The following is a 20,078-nucleotide window of genomic DNA, read 5'->3' as shown; positions in this document are numbered from 1 at the left end:
TCTTGGGACCAAGAGGGAAGGCTCCCCAGAGATGGTGATGTTTGAGACAAGACCTGAAGGACAAGTAAGGACTTTGTTGGTAGCACAAAATAAGCTAGATTATGTGTGTTCGTTCATTCATTCATTCACCCCACGCCCTATTTCCACACTATGCCAGGTACTCAGGCGATGGGGGTAAACAGACACTGCCCCTGTCCCCAAAAAGCTTACTTCCTAGTGGAAGAAACAGGAAAAAGAATGAATTAAAAAGCTACTGCTAATGTTGTGTGCTGTGTAGAGATGTGTAACAAACTGAAATGGAGAATACCAGGAAAACCTATTTCAAGACAGTCAACGGAGGTCTTTCTGAGGAGGTGACATTGCTGCTGAGCCTGAAAGATGAGACGAAGTTGCTGTCCACATAAAATTAGGGGAGAGTGAGCACTCCAGGCTGAGGGAACAGGGTGTGCAAAGGCCCTGGGGCTGGGAAGGGAATTGTGTATTCATGGAACCAGAAGATGAGAATGTCTAGAAGCAAGTGAGTCCAAGAAAAAGCATCCTTCCAGGGGAAGCTGGGAGGGAGGCCAGCCAGGTGGTACAGGGCTGTGGAAGAGTTTTATTCTAAGTGCAGTAAGGATTTACCTTCTAAGATCAGGCCTCAGTTCCATCGTCTGGAAAATGGGAGTAAGTAAGAGAACGCATAGGGAGTGCCGAGTACCCTCCCTTGTTGAAGAATGGATTGAAGGTGTTCTGAGCTATAAACCTGCATCAGAATCACCTGAGGTGCTTGTAAATCAAGACTGCGGGGCCCCACCCTCAGAGGCTCTGGGAGAGGTCCATGAGTATGCTCGGCAGGCAAATTCCCAGCTGATGCTGCGGCTAGTCATCCAGGACCCCACTTTGAGAGCCCTTGGATTAGAGAGGACAATGAAGAAGAGGCACGATTGAGATGCTGTTGCCGTCGTTAAGGGCTGGTGGGGTGAAATGATGTCAGTAAGATGGGAAAAGTGGCCTGAATGGCTCCATTCTGGAGGAACCACGTGTCCAAGACAAGCTGACAGCCTAGATGCTGAGGGTGAGGGAAAAGCGGCAATGGAGCAGGACACTCTGAGATCTCTGGCTTGACAGTGGCAGAAGCTGGAATGGGACCACGTGAGGTAGAGCGAATTTGGAGAAAAGGGTGAGACATTCTACCTTTGAGACCTCTGCAACCCTGCATGGCCATGTCAAACAGGCAGGCAGGGCCTTCATAAGGACAGCCGTCCTAGCCCTCGTCCTCTCCTTTATAACCCCAGATCTGACCCAGGGCCCCCTGACACCTAATAAATATTCAGAAAACCAGTGTTAACGGTTGAAGAATAAATGGAGGCTGAGGAGCTGAGACCACCAAAAGCACTGAGGACGACTCTGCCACCACGTTTGAGGAGACTGCACCCTGGGCCAGCTCCACCATGAACTCCACCACGAACTCCACCACTTCCTGCCCTCGCCCTGGACGAGGGGGTGGGAGGTTAGAGGGAAGAACAAAGGACAGACAGGAGCGCCCCAGTTCATGGTAGGGCTCCACCATCAGACGTCAGCAGTGCCCCACTCGGGCCTCTCTGGGGTGGGTCCTGAGATGAAAAGGTTAAACCGTCAGCTTCATGAGGGTGAGGACCAGAGGGATCTGGTTAACTTGGGTTTTTATAAAACAAATAAATCATGGGAAAATCAAGCTGTACAACTAGAGGAGACGAGAAGGGAAGGATGGGGAGATGGGGAGAGAAGAAACAGGACAGACAGGAAAAGTGGCTTCCCAGAGACCATCGACCCTCCAAGAGCAGAAGGGGCCAACCCCCCTCGACGTGGGGTCCTCACCACATTTGGAGCAGGCCCGATGGACCCTCAGTCTCCCCACTTACCAACTTGTAAATTAAAAGGCTGTAATTCCAGCCAGGGGTTCTGGTGACATCATAAACCACAGAACCACAAGCTCAAGTCACCAGAAGCCCCAGGATGGAATTACACCCTTTTTTCCCAATCCAGGCAGCTCTGGTCACTGCCATTTTTTCATGATATCATAGAAGTGAGCAACATTTTAACCATTTGTGTGTGGCCTTTCCCATCCAACCGTATGGCCCCTGTCCCCTGGCCTCTCTCCTCCTCTCTCGCCCCGCATCATGTGCCTTCCTGCCTAGGGGTCTCCTTCAGGGATGTCCCCCTGCTGTGCCTGGCTGCAACCCCTTTAGGCCGCTCCTCTTTCCCCCAGCTCTCCTGCTCAGCTGTCTCTGCTTATGAGCTAGCAGAGCCCTGGCCTCTACATTAAATCTGCTTTGCAAGAGAATCCCAGTCTCTTCTAGGTCTAGGGCGACGGCCTGAAGAACACACCCCACTGTGTGTCTGAAACGCATTCCCAAAAGTGGCAGGAAAATGCAGTCGTGTTTTAAACGCATCAGGGAAGTTCACGGCCTAAACGAGCATCTTTCTGAACGCACAGCAAATGATGCTTCCAAGATCCTCTTGTTTTGTTTTGGACTCCATACCTTCGTAAGGTTTTGTTTATGAAAATCACTTTACCTCTACCCCTGCTTAAGCCTACAGTTGGCATTTAAGTTCCCACGGGAATCACACCAGTAGGGGGAAAGCCACGAGGACGGTAATAATAAAAACAGCTACTATTTGATGAGCGTCCCCGGTGTCTCGGATACTCATGTTATTCTCCACTGCTTTCACAGAGATGTTATTTTCCTCATTTTACAGAAGAGGCTCAGAGACGTGGACTCCAAAGTCCCACGCTACTAAATCAAGCCTTTGGATTTGACCCCAATCTTTCTGACTCAAAAGCTGATACATACAGGCTCACTCAGTGTCCCTCCAAATAAAATATTTGGAGAATGAGTCTTGCATGTGACTCTGAAATGACTTTAATGATTGATCTTCAAGTAACGTGATTTTTTTAAATTTCAGAAGTGATGAAAATCCTACACTATTTTAGGGTACAAAAAGAGTCAAAAACACATTCCAGGATTCTGTGTACTAAAAAAGCATAATAAATTATTCCAAAAGGACAGTGATTTCCCCAAACAAACCAAAAAACAACTTGAAGGCCACATGGATATAATTTGGCAGAAACGAGGTGAACCAGTGACTCTTCTCGCAAAGTCTCATCCACACACAAGCAAAGAAGCTGCCATCTTAAGAAATGAACTGGTGGTTTGTGGATGACACCATAAAAAATCGAGATAAAATATAAAAATTAAACACATATTCCCTTAGGATCCCCTAAATCTCATACCGTGCAGCCAAAGAGCCAGACAATAACACGACAGGCAACTTACTGGGCCAGACAACAGTATAACAAACACCTAAGCCTGAGGCCGGGCAATATCGCAACTAAAACCGCCCGAGGCAAGCTCCCGGCTGGGCGCTATGGAGCTACTCTCGCGATAGGCCGTTTTCCCGCGAGGCAGGAGAAGTGGTCACTATCCCGTGAGGCAGCTACTATCGCGTGAGGCAGCTACTATCGCGAGAGGCAGCAATAGGGGCTGGGGAGTGTTGCAATAGGCATCTATGCGGTTTCCGTGATACATACTACTACTAAGAGGGAAAGTACAGTATGTTCCGGAATGTAAAGAGCGTAACTGGTTTTCGTTTCTGTTGCTTTGTTCTGTTCACTAGATCCCACGTACGACGGAGGTCGTGTGGTGCTTGCATGTCTCTGGCTGGCGTATTTCGCTTGGCCTGCTAACCGTGGGGTCCATCCACGCAACGGGTGGGATTTCCTCCCTTTTTGCGGCCGAGCGGTGTTCTATTGTGTAAATGGACCTAACTGGTTTTTAACCCAACATTGACTTATGTTATGTTTACACGTAGTAAAAAGTTTGTAAGAAAATGCAAAACAAATTAAATAGTCCCCCTACATATCTGAAGGAATTCGAAACAGTGAGAGGCATCTAATCCAACTAGTGGAGGCCAAAGAGCCCCTGCCCAGGCCCTCCCTGATGGGGGGTGGGGGGGCCGGGGCCACGGAACCCGCATGGGAGCTGCTGCAGAGATGGGAAGACTACTACCCCGTGGGCCTCCCCTCATGCACCCAGCCCACTCTGGGTGTAGAGAAGCCTATTATGAGGGGGATCTTTATTTTATTGAGACCAAAATATCATTCCCTATAATTACAACTTTTGGTTCATGATTTGCTTTAACATACCTGTCTAATCCTAAATGTATACACTCAGCTGGTCCTTACTTAGCCAAGAATTAACCCTTGAGGGCTAATTAAACCAGATTGGGCGATTTTCATGATAAACGCATAGAATGTGTATGCTTTTCAAGAATCAGGGCTCAGTGAGGCTTGGTGGGGGAGGGGTGGAGGAATGGAGGACGTATCTGCTCTGGCAGCGATGCTGCAGAGCCAGCAGGCTGCAGAGGGACTTGAACCCCAAGACAGGCCAAAAAAAGCATTGCATGGCCATCCCCACTTTCCTTGGGACTCTCCCACTCCGGTGTCCTGGGCATTAGAAACTGTGCTGGGCCAGAAATTACGAAGTTGAGATCTGGTCCCAGCCTATCTTTACTTGGAAAGACCATTTAAGCTCTTCCTACCACAGTTTCCTCATCTGTCAAATTGGGTTTATTACACCTAGCCTTTCCACTTAGTAGGACTGTGTCAAGAATCAGCTGGGATAATGAACATGAAGTGTAGCAGGGTTAAAGAGCTCTAGGCATAAATATCAAGTAACATAACCTGTCTCTGCTTCTGTTTTACTTTTCATCCCTTAGTTTTCTTTGCATTGTGTAAAAACTTATATTTGTTTGTACATTTTAAGGTACCTTATATCCTTTTTGAAATACAGTATGGAGTAAATATGAACATATATGAGTTTTTTTAAAGAAAAATGGCCACTTCCAAGACTTTTACAAGTCTGACTGCCCAGGCTCTGTAGTGGTATGCGGTGTGAACCCTGGGCACCTGGGAGATGTCCCCAGGTGGGAGAGGTCGGGTATCTGGGCACCTGGCCAAAAAGTCTCCTAATGGCTTGAGGAAGATGAGCTGCAGAGAGTCAACACTTCAGGGGTTAATGATTTCAGGACTTTGTAAAATACAATGATGTTACAGCTGAACAGAAGGCTCCAGGTTGAGCACTTCATACAGACTAAGACACATATTTGGCGCCCTTTCAGAATGCTCTCTGCAGACTTTTGCAGAAACAGCAGTCCTGGAGAAAAGTTGGGCTGGAGTAGGAAAAAAGCACCGGTTTTCTCATCGAAAAGTGCCTCTCTGCCTCCTGCAGCACGTGCCGGGTGGTTTGAGGAAGACGTGTGAGGCAGCGACCTAATTTTCTTCCCCTCTCGTCGGGCACAGTACACACCGTCTTCCCAGAAGGGACAAGTGGGGAAACCCCGTCAGCATGTATCATGCGAAGTGACAGAGAGGAAGGGAATGCCACAGCAAACAAGCAGGCGTCTTGCTTCTCCAACTTCAAAACCTCCTAGTGATGGAGGACAATTTTTTCATTCCCAGCAACAAACATTTAATTACCAGATTAATCCCCTGTCATTGTACTGCATAATGGAAAATCAGCATCATCTTCTAAAAGTGGGAAGACAATGGATTTGGGAACATCTTGTGGGTTCTCCTCACAGACTGAACGTCCAAGACCTCACAAGGGCTCCTCACATGCATGGACCTGCCACCCAGCCAGCCTTGACCAATGTCACAGGAAGCCCCAAACCTTCATGATTTGCACCCAAGGGTTCCCAAGGCAGTGGTTAAGAGTACAGGCTCTGGCCCCGGCCGGGTGGCACAGCTGATTCTGTGCACCAGATGGTTGTGGGTCGATCCCCAGTCAGAGCGCGTCCAGGAGGCGACCAAATGATGATGTTTCTCTCCCACGTCGATGTTTGGCACTCTTGCGCTCTCTCTCCCTTCCTCTCTCTCTAAAACAAATAATAAAATCCTCTGGTGAGGATTAAAAAGAAAAGAAAACAGTACAGGCTCTGGGGCCAGACTGCCTAGGTCCAAGCTTGACTCTGTGACCTTGGACAAGGTTTTTAACTGTGCCTCAGTTTCCTTGTCTGTAAAATGATGCTAAGGGTTCACTACCCCACAGGCTTGCTGTGAGGATTAAATGAAATACTACGCAAAGTGCCTAGCACAGTGTGTAGTAAACACTCAGCGACTGATAAATCACAAGCCTTTTCTCCCTCACTAGGTGTAGGGACTAGGCAAGGACTAGTGCTGGACTCTTCCCAGAGATAGAAAACCTGACAAAGCTTTGCTCACATGACTGAAAAGCCCAGGGGACTCCAGCCTCAAGTAGAGCTGGATCCAGGAGCTCCAGTGGCACTGTCAGGCCCTGGTCTCTGGCCATCTCTCTCCTTCCTCTGGCGTGGCTCTATCCTCAAGCAAGCTCTCTCCTCATGGTGGCAAGATGGCTGCCACAACATCAGCCTATAACCCGCAGGTTCAAGTGCAACAGGAAAGAAAGCAGCACACATCTCAGCAGAGCCTGCACAAACTCAAGAATTCAGCCTAACCATACCATGATAAATCACTGCTCTTTACTTCCATGATTACTGGCAAGGCAAGCACATTGCCATATATTCACCAGCCTTCGTATCATTAAAGGGTGTTAGCCTCGTCATCTCATTCAAAAGACACATCCATTGTGCACAGTATGAGAGGGATGTATTTTCCCTCAGGTACTCTGGTGTGCTGTGGACGTGTCCCTGATCTGCCTCAGTGAGAGGTGCCTCCCCTTTGGGGACAAGACCTCCACTCCTGTGCTGTGACTGCATTGGCACATTCTGTGAAAACAGCAACTCTGACCTGAAATGGCACCTCTTCCCCTCACAGTCCCAGCACCCAAGTCCCAGCCTGATACCGCTCTGGGCCCCTGGGGCTGCTCCTGCCCTGCAAGCACACGGAGAAGGCCTGGTGGTAGTTGCCCCATGCCTTTTGGCACCACGTTCGATGAAGTCCCTGCCCCTGACGTAAACTTGCTTCCTTTGCCGCCCATGCTCCCACCCCTGGATGAGAAAGTACTAGAAGATCTGACCCACATTTTCTGAACACCATGGCTCCAGGGAGTTCACTGTCGAGTGGGCCTGGTGAGAGGACAGCCAAGAGTTCTCCCCACCAACACGCACCGTGCCCTTGGCTTTCCCCCAGGCTATTTTTGGCCCAGATGAGGCCTGCTCTCTTTAAGGACTTGACTCAAACATCACCTGAATCTCCAAAACTGGGGTTAGTCATTCTGGCCTCTCCTGGGGCTTCTGGCTCCTGCCAGGAACTTCCCCACCCATCTGCCCTCACCAGCCTCCCCCCAGCACCACACCCAACACAGATTTTAGCTCAATACCTGCTGGCTGAATGTGCCCGCGCTTGAATGACAGGATGTAGGTCTGTACCTGAGAACCTCACCATCCTTGAGACCCCGCTGCAGAGGTGCCCGAAATGTGTACACAGGCTGTCCGCAGGGAGAGGCATCTGTCTGGAAATAGGAGGCCAACCCAGCGCCTGAACCGCGTGGCTAATGTCTTCATTCTCCCAGTCATTGGGTGTGTGCGCAGAGCCTCAGAGCTCTCTGTTAAAGTCCTAGAACTGAAATTCAAAGTCCGAAACGAGAGCAGTGCTCTTCACAACATCCCCTTGCTGGTTTCCATTTTCAGCTGATCCATTAGAGACAGTGTCTTCCTGAGTCCTCGACGGTGGGTGACGATGACGGCTTCATGAGGTGATGCCCCCAAAGATGTCCACGTCCTGATCCCCAAAACCCGTGATGGTGTCACATTACACGGCAAAAGGGATTTGCAGGTGTGCGTAAGGGCCTGGAGCTGGGAAGATTATGCTGGATTTTCCAGATGGGCCTGATTTAACCCAAAGGCCCTCATTAGAGGGGCCCAGAGGGGTCAAAGGCAGCGGAGGCAGAGGCCAGAACAACAGGCAGGGCCCTGAACCTCACTGCCTCTACACCACGTTCTCTGTCAGTCCCCCAGGGGAGCCGCACAGATGCTTCCAGAGCACTGTCACTTCACTGGAAACGGACTGCAGAGTGACACTGACTGTCACCGAAGATGCACGAAGCCACGCATTCCAGGACAGTGATGGGAGAGAGCTGCTCAAATCGCATGCAGGGCCGCTGGCAAAGAGGGCCTGGCCCCAGTCCACCAGCTTATCGCAGAAAAGGAACAGTTGGCAGGGACGGTGCTTCAGTGAGAGTTTCCAAAAAAGAATGAGCTAGACATCAGAATGAGGCGTCCTCAAACATTTTTGTCAACATCATTTCTCTTTATGATAAGACCTCTGGGTATATCTAGTACTGGTCTCATGATTTCATTTTTTAAAAAACTAACACCAAAAAAATCAACATTTGACTCTCACTTTGCATGTGCCAAGAGTTAGTGCACAGCTGCAACTATAAATTAAATTTGTTTAAGTGTGTGGTATGTTTTTCCCAAATAACTGGGGGGAAGAGTAATCTCATGGAGGCCTCGCCTGGCCTGAATGGCCCCAACCCTTCTGAGATGAGCCAGAACTCACAGATGGGCCTGTCTCTGCTGAGTAATATCTGTTCATGGCTTTGCCCATTTTTCTACTTTCTTTTCTTACTGATTCGTAGGTGTTCTTTTTATCTCCTTAATGTTACTCCTGTGTTGTGTTTATTGCAAATATCTTCTCCTAGTAAGTGATCTATTGATGATATCTTTTAATGAATAATGCTTGAGTCAAGAGTTTTTTGTTTGCATGTCTGCTTTAGATTCAACAAGCAATGTCAGCGCCTATTGGCAGCAGATTCTGTGGTTCAAAGTCAAACTGCTTTCCTTCAAGTCAGTGCAAGATGATAAATGTTTACTCTCCCTTCGTTCAACATTCCTGATCAACACCAGGGAATAACCCAGCATCTTTCCCAGGGACGGACCAGACCAGATGTATTTAACAGACTAGTATTTCCTTTACATGATACAGTTTGTCTTAAAATTGGTAATTTCTGTTACTTTAAGTTCCTTCTTGGGAATTAGAAAGCACTCTACTTGCATCACACCTAAAAAATCAGTTAGGTTAACCATTTCCTTAAAAGGTACCTACAAAAAAAATGATCTTGTCTTTAGTTTCCAGTGTAGAAAATAACATTTATCTTTATGAAAATCCTGTAACTACATTGGATTTTATTCACTATCATGCACTCAAAAAAAATTATTTCTCCATCTATTTTCTCCAAGAAAAACAAAATTAAAGCTTTGCCTCCCACCATATAAAACAATTCCTAAAAGAGTAACGGTCTAAATGTAAAAATAAAACAATATCAAAGAACATTTTCATAAAGTCTGTGAAGACCTTCGTAGTAGACAAGCATGAAAGTTGGAAACCCCCAAAGAAAGAGTAGGCAGATGCAACAACATTAAGTTTTGTCATTGTTTTAGGGTACAAGCTTCTTAACCAACCCAACCAAAAGTGAATAAGCAATAAGGAATCATAAGTGAATAAGCATCAAAACCAAAAGAAGTAGGCTCCCGGGTTGGCCACCTCGGTTTTCACCCTGTGATTACAACCCAGGCTTTTCCTTTCCCCCTGAGATCCCCCATTCTGACGTTGGCCCTGGGCTTGCCCCAGGATGCAGTAGCTGCTGCACCATGTCCTTCCACAACAGTGTCCAGAGGCAAAAGAAGCAAGTACAGCACTCCTCGGGTCTCTTTGTAAGAGTAGGAGCCCATCCCACCACCTCCCCTTCTCAGAACCCCCAGAAGCCTTCCACCATTGGGAAGCATGCACACCCCTACCCCTGACTGGCCATAACCCCATCACACCTGTGCCTCAGACACAGGACTAGCAGGAGCGAGGGAGAGCCAAGGATGGTTTGATCTGATCAAAACGTACCATCAAGGAAGGAGCCCATCTCTTCCCTCTGAAGCCCATGGCTGCCCCTATCAGCAAGAAAGAAGAGGAGCCCCAGCCGGGTACCTTGGTTGGTTGGAGAACCATCCCATACACTGAGAGGTTGTAGGTTCAACCCCCAGTCAAGCAGCATATAGGAGGCAACTGATAGATATCTCTCTCACATTGATGTTTCTCTCCCTCTCTCCCTATTTCTCCCCTCCTCTCTCTCTAAAATCAATAAGCATATCCTTGGATGAGGATTAAAAGAAAAGAAAGAAGGGGAATGGCCACTGGGTAAACAACCCACAGTACCTACCATGGACAATATAAAATCTCCTCCTCAAAGTAAATAATTACTAAGTTTAAAATGAGCGCCGAGTTGCCCTCTAGATGCTCGCGGTCCAATGCAAAAGTTCGCAAACTTGTTCTGTAAAAGACGAGATGATAAATAGTTCAGGCTTGAAAGGACGTTTGTTCTTGCACAACTACTCTGCCTCTGTGACTCCAAAGCAGCAGCAGAAAGAACATAAACAAACGCGTATGACTGTGCTCTAATAAAACTTTATTTACAACAGGTGGTGGGCCAGATCTGACCCAAGGGCTGCGGGTTTTGAACCAGTTATCTAGTGGAAAGATAAGCATGTAAATCAAAATCTCACACTGGCCTGCAGACAGCTTTTGTTTGGCAAACACCAGGTTTAAGCAAGACATTCGCTTTCCAGTTGACCGGTCTGCACTCCTCCCTATTGTCTCTCACCATGCCACTTTCTCCATCTGCTGCCAGGATTCCTGAGTAAAGGTAAAGGCGGTTTCACCCACTTGCTTATTTATGGCATCCTTAGAGATAGATTGTTTGCTACATAAATATCATTAATGCCATGAAGCAAAACCGTTTGTTCCACTGTGACCCTTGGCATATATGGGGACCACAAACACACACAGTTTAACTACAGTATTCAGGCACTGACTTTTCCAGGTATGCAGTCCGAGGAGCCCTGTGATGACCCCTTCCCGGAGTGATGGACAGCCCTGAGCGGGCCTGGGACGAGCCCCGCGGTAACCCAATCTCTGCATTCTGCTGACAAGCCGCGCTCCGTGGGTTATGAGCTCAGTGGAATCCCTCAATAGAATTATACCCTTTCATTGAGTCCTGAACCATACATTATCGTGAGTACTAAACCAGTTCAAATGGTCCGTCTCCTCCACCCTGACATGGGACAAGGCCTTCGGCAATTACCCTTCTCTTCAAAGAATGTGTTTTCTTTGGCACTGAGACCTGCTGGGCCCGGCCTGGTGCATGTCCCCTCCAAGCCAGATGCCCCAGCTCACATCGGTGTCGGGGGTCTTTCGGACAAGGACCTGTGGGAAGCTAAATATCTCCCTTTCCATAAAGAAAGGATTTGCAAGAAACACGAATAGCATAGGCTCCACTTCAGAGGGGATGGCTGCACCCCTGAGAAAGAGCAGCAGCTCTATCACCTGATATCTTCAGGTGACGTCAGGCACCTACCTGAGAAGCATGCTTTGCCCCACATCGAGCCAGAGGCTCTCCAGCAGCGGTGCTTCCATCAGTGATTCTAAATAAGGAAATGCGCCATTCGTTTAGATCCGTTCACTATCTATTCAGAATCGGCTGTGTCGGACACTGTGCAGAGCACTGTGGGTACAGTGGAGAACAGAGAGGTCCCGAACCTGGCCGTCTGTGCAGTGTTGAGGAGGGTCAGGAGTCAGGAATAAACAGGCCACCCACTCCGTGATAGGAAAGTAAGTCATTGTAACTGATAGGAAGAGAAAAGACAGGATGTTGTGTGTATGAGTTTCCAGCAGCTGCTATAACGAATCAGGTGGCTTAAACAATAGACATTTATTCTCTCACAGTTCTGGAGGCTGAATGTTCAAAATTAAGGAGTGGGCGGAGCCTCGCTTCCCCTGAGGCTCTAGGGGAAAACCCTTCCTTGTCCCTCCCAACTTCCGTGGCTCCAGGTGTTCCTGGGCTTGTGGCTGCGTCCGCTTTCAGGTGGCTTTCTCCCCATGTGTTTCTGCTCTGTTTCTTATATGGACATTTGTCACTGGATTTAGGGTCCAACCAGATAACCCAGGAGGATCTCATTTGGAGAGTTTAACCAGAACCAGCAAAGACCCTTTTTCAAAATACGGTCACACTTCCAGGTTTCAGGACATACCTTTTGGGGACCACCATTCAAACCACTACACTGTGAGAAGTGATAATGGGGTAGCTTACTTTAGCTCAGAGAAGGCCTCTGAGGAGGTGAGAGATTAGCCAGAACTTGAAGGCTGAGGGGAGCCCACCACGTAGAAGGCAGGGGGAACTGCGGAGAGGGGGAAGGGCATCACTGACAGTCTGTGCAGGGCCCTGGGGACAGCTGAGTGCTCGGTACTCCAGAAACAGAAGGCCAATGGCCAGAGCACAGTGAGTGCACTGGCCTGAAACAGCCTGGGAGCGGTGGGCAGGGGCTTATCCTGAAGCCACAGTCAGCAACTGGGATTTCACTTCCAGGGCAAGGAAAGACCACTGAAAAGTCTTAAGCAGAAGAATAGCATGACTGGCCCTGACCAGTGTGGCTCAGTGGATTAGGCATCATCCCACAAACCGAAAGGTCACCGGTTCAATTCCTGGTCAGGACACATGCCTGGGTTGTGGGCCAGGTCCCCGGTTGGGGGCGTGCAGGAGGCCAAGGTTCAATGTTTCTCTTGCACGTCAATTTTCTCTCCCTCTCTTTTTCCCTCCTTTCTCTCTAAAAAAAAATAGGCAAAATCTTTTTTAAAAACAATTATAAAAAAATAATACATGATTAATTTGACAATTTAGCTTGAAGATATTTTCAAATAGCCTAGTTGGCCTCAGTTTAAACTGGGAGTTATTGTTTGTATTGTAGCCTTAGCAATAACAAACGCTTAGCATTTTATCATTTACACCACTACAGGCATTAACTCATTTAATTAAAAAATGCATATAACCCAAATGCAAACCAGGCACCCCATAGTCCAGTGTTCCTCTGATGCCACAGTTTAGGAAGTGCATCCTAGTAATTCCTTATTAGGAAGTGCATCCTAATAAGATCACAGATAATTCAGAGTAATTCCAGTCTTTGCCAGGATCTCTTCTAGAACATCGAAGGGGAGCCAAATCACAATCCAAACCAGCACTCAACCCTCTTTCCCCATAGCTCTCCTTCTCCGCTCCCAGCGATCCTAACCCAGCAGCCTCCCTCCTCATGCCCAGCCTTGACTAACTCCCCATCAAAATCTCCCCCAAAACCCTAGCCTACCCCACTTCCTGAACCTAGCTGACAGACCCACAGCCACTGTTAACAGAGAGGAGGCAAGGCCTGAACAGCCAGATACAGAATCCAAAATCCTTTACATATTGAGAGAGAGATGATACAGATACACGAGTGTAAGGAGAGGATGCTGTGAGATACAGACACAGGTATGTAGGTGTCTGAATAGGTGATGGGGCCAGGAGAGAGAATACAATTTTCGTGTCTTACTTGATTTCTTTTCATGCAGAGATTTTTAATTCCTGTGTGTGTGTGTGCACATTCCCGGAAGTACTGCAATACTGGGTTGATGTGCAGAGTGGATGGAGCAAGCTCCTAGTCCATCTCCCAGCTCCAAAAATCCATTTAAAATAAAGTCCTCAGACAGAGGATGTATCAGATATTAAACTGATCGGTACAGATACTACACTTAACCTTAGCCAAAAGGCCGAGAAGCAATAGATTTTTTAAATCTTTAACTATAACTTCCATGAGGCAGAAACTGCATCGTTTGCATCTAGCCCCCCTCCGTTGTAGAGCGGCCTCCTCACACGGAGCCGAGACAGAGCTTGCCTGAGACCCTGAGTCCATACTCGGTGACCAAGTAGTCCTCCCACATCACTCCGCAGTGTCTGAGCTGAAACTGTCTGGTCTTAATTAAACTTTGGCGACATCTGACATGGGTGATTGGCGACATTTTTCCATCCATTCATCACTCCTAAAAATGGACTCGTTCCTGCTAATGAGAAATCAAGAGACTAAGTCAGCTGGAGCTTAGGTGGGGGGAGGTGGGAATCATGGGGGCAGGGGGTGGGGTGCACAGTGAAGAGGAGGAGCAGCTGCCACACTGGGGACCCTACTCCCAACTGCTGCTAGCATGGATGACAAGGTCCCCTTCCACCAGAGGCACATTCTGTCAGTGAGACACTATTCTAAAAGAGACAGAGGGAAGCCAGGGGGAAGGGGGGAGGGGAGAAGAGGGGCTCCCTCCAGGAAAAGCTTGGAGAGACCAAGAGTTTGTGTATCTCATCATGAACTGCTGGCTCCGAAGGGGCAGGAACTGTGTTTAATTCAATTCTGGACTTCCTGCCTCCCCTCCACCCTCCAGCTCCAGGCTTCTAGCCTAGCACCTAGCATTCTGTGAAGTTGGTGGGCTGGTGGGTCGCACAAGCAACTGAAATCTCCGCCGAGAGCCCCAGGTTCCCTTCCCAAGTGCTGCCCCTCCGAGACCTGACAAAGCTGTAGACACATCTGCCCCTGCTCCCTGAAGCCAGCCCTCCGGCTTCCCAGATGGAGAACAATGAATGGTTTCTTAGAATCTCCGTGGGGCATCATGAAATATAGATGTTTGGTCTTTGTCCTGCGTTGCTGGCGCAGAGCTCCTAAAACCCTTGAGATTTTCTGAGTGACGGGAATGTCATCATCCATCACGAGCCCCTTCTGACCATACCTGAGTTTATGCTAATGAGATGACCCTTGGCAAGCCCTAGGTGGGTTCAGGATGGGAGCTGGATGCCAGAGGAATCCCCCGCCCCAACCTGTACATTCCTGACCTCTGGAGAGGGGAGAGGGGCCAGAGATGGAGCTCAGCCATCGATGGCCAGTGATTTCATGAACCACACCTATTTTGATAGAAACTCTGAAACACGAGGCTGGGGCAGTTTTCAGGCTGGTGCACACACGGGCGTGCCGGGAGGGTGGCACCCAGAGGGGACATGGAAGCTCCGCCCTGCCCCCAGCCATGACCTATGCTTCTCTGCCATCTGGCTGGTTCTGAGCCGTAGCCTCTGTAATAAATGGAACCGGAATTATAAGCACAGCATTTCCTAAGTTCCGTGATTCATTCCAATGAATTATCAAACCTGAGAAGGGTGGGGTCATGGAAACCCCCAAACTTGTAGTTGGCCAGGCAGAACATAGGTAACTTGGGGACCCCATCCATGACTGGTCTCTCCAGTTGGGGCTGTCATGTGAGACTAAGCCCTCCTCTGTGGCGTCTGCACTAACTCCAGGCAATGTCAGAAGTGAACTGAAGTGTAGGACACCTGGTTGGTGTCGAGGGTGGAAGAACTGGATGCTGGGAAAAACGGAGCACAGGGACCCCAGGGTGCTCGTATCTGTCGAGAGGGGCACAGCCAGGCCGCCTGTCAGAGAATCCTGTGGGTTAGAACTTTCTCCTTTTAAGTATGTGCGGTCACTTTCATTGTACCCTTCCTAACAGTTTGCAAAGTTCAGCCAAGTCCCTCCTCGAGTACAAACATGTTTTAATCACCTCCATGAGGAGCTCTAGGGCGCCGGCTCCAGTGACCCCTCAGATCACCCCTAAAGGAATTCCAGTGCACTAGGGAGGTGCTTGCCCATTTTCAGTTGACATCCAAAATTTTTACCATAAGTTTAAATAGTACAAAAGATGCAATTCCCACCGCACTGTAAATACTGACATTATATATGTGTGTGTGTGTGTATATATACTTAGATACATATAAAACTGTCACATCACTCTTTTAAATGTTTCCCATGGAATCTGAAAGCCGTGGTAATGTGATCCCCACCATCAGCTATTTTTAAAAATACATGAACAAACTCTTCTCTGTAAGTCAGAAAAGTTAACATTTTTCCTTTTTCTTCCTTGAAATCTTATTGGCTTTTTCTTGCAGAACTTTCTTGTAAGACAATTTTTATGATAGAAAGTATTTTATTCATCGCTCTATCCTACTTCCATGCAGGAAATGTATATAAACTGAAATTCAAGTTTCCTTTTTAATTTCTGCAACCATTAGCCTCTGAGGGCTTAAATTTATCTGAGTGTTCTAAATATTTTTAAATAAATTTGCATTGCTTTTGACATAAGGGGGAAATCGAAGGAATTATGTTTAAAGTGATGGCTTTTAATAAATTAAGATGTTCAGAATTCTAACCAAAAGTATTTTTGTACCTAATCCTATATTAGCAAGGGTTGCTAAGGAACCCTGGGAGGCAAATTAGGAATAATCCCAAGTGTAGCTCAAAAGGGTGAAGACAGGCGGGCAGGTAGACGGAAGCCTGTGGACCAGAGGAAAGAATCGTGAGTTCTGGGCCTCCCCTTGCTCAGCTCCCGCTCAGTGGAAAAGGTCTGTCCCCGCAAACCACAAACACTCAGGTTGTTGAGTGCAAGAGGACAAAGCCCAAGACAGCCCAGTCTCTCCAGATAAGCCAGGGCCAGGAGGAAACTAGTAACCATTAGTATTGATCAGATATTCACTCTGCGCCAGGCCCTGGGCTCAGTGCTATTTTTATCTCCATTTTACAGACACAGAAACCGAGGCACAAAGAGTTAGGTGATTATCCCAAGTCACACAGCCAAGAAGTGTCAGAGTTGAAACTCTGAGCCCAAGCAGCCTGACTCCCGAGGCCATGAGAGGACACCGAGGCCTGAGAAGGCGAGGGGGAGCTCTCGTTCTGCTCCCGGCCAACAGTAAGACTCAGGGGGTCCGGGGGAGGGGGGAGGAGGAGGGAAGGGTGAAGGGGATCAAACACATGGCGACGGAAGGAGCCTTTCGGCAGCGCGCACACCATACAGGGTACAGATGATGCAGGAGTGTACACCTGAAACCTACACAATTTTGCTAACTGATGTCACCGCAATAAACTTAACAAAAGAAAAGCAGAAGAGACCCAGGGCAGCGTTCAGAGCCGAAATAAGAGTGAGAGAAAGAAGCAGCCTCTCGCCTTAGAGCAGAGAGAGACACAGGGAAGGAAAAGATGATGCTAATAGTGAGAGAGTAGAGAGAAGAGCCTGAGGTTTCCTGTTGGCATCTATTTCCTTGATGTCTGCTCGCTTGGTCGTTTCTATAAACAGGGTGTGGTGGTGTTTGACCTTTATGTTTGCCTGCTGCACAGCAGAGCTGCACTTGTGCCCGCGAGTGTGTGCCCGGGGGCAGGAGTGTGCGTGTCCGTGTGTGTGTGCGCATGGGCACCGTGAGCGGCCTCGCCCGTGAGGAGCCCGGCTGCACGGACCGGCCCCGAAGCACTGGTGTTCCCCACCAACCTGGCCTAGCTCCCCGTTGGAAATTAACAGCCACCTCAGAGCCAGGCCTCCACCCCGCCTCAGGGCAGCTGCCCACGTCTCCGGCTCTGTCTCCCAGTGCGCCCACAGAGCCCCGCAGACAGAGCGGCTCAGTCTGAGTTGTTGACAAACTGACAGCGAGCAGGGCTGTGGCCGGGGCAGGTGGGTGGGACTGCCGGAGGCACAGCTGGTGGCCCTCCTTTCTGGTCAGACACTCACTGTTCGTGCATTCCTCAGATTTGAAAGAAGAGAAAAGCTTGCTTATTCCACCCTCCCTGCCGGTGCACAGGGGAGAAGTGACCAGTGCTGTCAAGCAGAGGCCCAGGCGGCCGGCGTGGCCTGGTCACCAACCCTTCCTTCTGGATGGGCTGAACAACTTAACCCACGCTCTCCTGCACAGGGCCGTTCCAGCTGTGGCACGGCCACACGTTCAAGTCTGCCCCTCATATGGTACTGTGCTTGACCCCACAGGAAGGTGTCCATCCCACGTTGGGAGGTTTTCTTGGAGCCAGGCAAACAGCAGAAAAGCAAGACCTGGCGGAACCCTCTTAGCAAGCACGCATCCTCCTTGCCTGACCCTAATACTCCCGTGAACCCCCAAGCATACTGCGGGTCCTGAAACAAAGCCGCCTGCAGCCTCGCCTTCAGTCAAGGCGACCAGCAAAGCCTTCTGCAGGGCAGACTCCCCCTGAACATCACAGCAAGAAGCGCCCAGAAAATGGGGCCCCAGGAGAGGCACCAGAGACAGCAGCCTCTCCACAGACTTTGGTAATCTGAAGTCACGAGTCCTCCCCATCCCCCCTCCCCAGGCCAAGGTCCCTATCCCAGCTGTAAAGCCAGAGAGTTCTGGGGTTATTTCCAAAGCAAGGGGAGCAAGTGTAAGAAATGGAGAGAAATGGCAGGCATGGTGCAGACTGAGCCTTCAGGTTACTTTTTAAAGCATCCAGAAGAAAAGTGTCGGGGCCCCACGGAGGGAAACTGCAGAGTCAGAACGGGCCTCAGAGAGCTATTAATGCAGAGGGAGACGGGTGGGGCCGGTCCTTAGAGTGAGGGAGAGAGAGCCGTGTGCACAAGTGACTGACTGTCAAAAGTGTGGCTGAGGACCAGAACGTTCCTCCACTCCACAGACACCTAATTAGTGTCAGCTCTGCCCCAGGCCCTCGGCTGCACATTTGCTGAACGAGAGCAGGAGCCAGAAGCCAGCCAGCTCCCCAAGCCAAGTGGTGAGTAAGGAGGCCCCTCTGTCTCCCCCTAGGCATGTCTGTCCCCCCTTCTAAGGAAGCCAGCACCCCTTACCCTCCCAGACTTCACCCACCCCTGAGACTGTCGAGGCCCAACCTCCTTGTTTCAGAGATGAGGGACAAGGGTCAGGTCCCACCAGGCAGAAGGGGCACAGGCAGGACTAGAACCCAGGTCTGCTTGGGCCAGACTCACTGGTGGCACCATTTCACATGCCAGGACCTATCCCGAGCAGGGGTCTGGAGGCAGAGCACGCTGCCAGGCTCCCGGTGCCCCTCACATTCCGTTCGATAAGACAGACCCCAAAGTGCACCCAGTCATAAGTGGGGTGCTACTCCAGGCCAAAGCTGACACCACTTCTCATCTCTAAAATAAGCATGATTGCTGAACCCCTTATCCCTCAGGCAGCACGTATTCCAAGACTCCCCAGTACTTCTTCAGGCCTCTGGGCCAAGTTCTGGGCCACCAGGCATGAAGTTCAAGTGCCACGCTAGTGAGGCCAGGCTTTACCCCACAGGATTGGTACACGGGGTGGGAGAGACTGTGGACAGGCCCCAGAGGGCTAGCAGAGATCAGGCATGTGTTTTGGGAGGGATCTAGAGCCACATCTGGATGAGAGAGCCACATGGCCACCGGGAGAGTTTAGGTGAGAGAGGGGATGAGAGCCAGACTGAGGGGTGGACCGCCAGCCATGGACTCTAGAGATTATTTCTGTAACAAAGTGCAATGACCATCTGCAGACAGACGGTGGTGATGGACGCGTCATGCAAATGGACTTAATGCCACTGAAGTGAGCACTTACAAATGGCTAACACGGTAAATTGTATGTTTCGTGTATTTTACCACAGTCAAAAAATATATCTCCCCCTCAAGTTACACTTCTCATTTGTCAAAAGGACAAAAGGCAGAAATGCCAGGACCACCCACTTCTGAGTCTCAAACACTATGAAGAAGGAAGATGGGTCCCATTTACTAGGGCCACTTACTGTGCTCATCTATTGCACTAGGGACTTGTATTAACTCACAAGGTGAGTTAATCCTACAAGGTGGATTGTGTTATTACACCCTTTTACAGATGAGAAAACTAAGCACAGAGAACTCAAGTAACTACCCCATGGATAGTATGTGGCAAAATCCAGCATCTGAACTCAGACAATGTGACTTCAGAGCCTGCATACTTACCCACTACACTGAACTGCCTCTGTCCACATAGATGCTGAATGTCTAAACAAGAGGCCTCCCCCCAAAAAATGTTGTCTACGGACCAGCTAGCCCCCTCCTCAGTCACAGACGACAGAAATGCAGGCAGCTGGCTGCATTTTTTTTTCATTTGCATCCAGATGTTAGGCATCACACAAACAAGACAATGTGCCCATGACTGGGAGCCACTTGGGAATTAGGATGGTGCCACCAACAGAAACATTGTCTTAGAGCCAGGTTGTCATTTCATGAACTAACATCCTAACGGAACGTGTCTCTCTGGTCTCCATCAGCATTGCGCGTTTGAAGGATCTGCTCCTGACATCTCTTGCTGAACTCCATTTGGGTTTAAGCAGACAGCCTTCCCACTTCTCGTCCTCCATCCAGTATTAGCTGAAGTCACATTGGGGTTTTGGGGGGTTTTCTTTTTTTTTTTTTTGCATCACAAATAACAAAAGCCACGCATATTTTAACTTCA

The 20,078-nt window shown here is 49.1% G+C and overlaps 1 non-coding gene across 1 annotated transcript; it reads right to left on the bottom strand.

Moving 5' to 3' along the window:
• Positions 1–13,386: 13,386 nt before the first annotated feature.
• On the bottom strand, positions 13,387–13,576 carry LOC112319773 (U2 spliceosomal RNA). Its single transcript, XR_002976374.2, has one exon. It is a non-coding gene; the product is annotated as a U2 spliceosomal RNA (small nuclear RNA).
• Between the last annotated feature and the right edge of the window lie 6,502 nt (positions 13,577–20,078).

Source organism: Desmodus rotundus, chromosome 6, assembly GCF_022682495.2.
Source record: "Desmodus rotundus isolate HL8 chromosome 6, HLdesRot8A.1, whole genome shotgun sequence".
In the NCBI taxonomy this organism is placed as follows: domain Eukaryota; kingdom Metazoa; phylum Chordata; class Mammalia; order Chiroptera; family Phyllostomidae; genus Desmodus; species Desmodus rotundus.
Note: the sequence above shows the minus strand (reverse complement) of the source record. Positions and strands in the feature narration are given on the sequence as shown.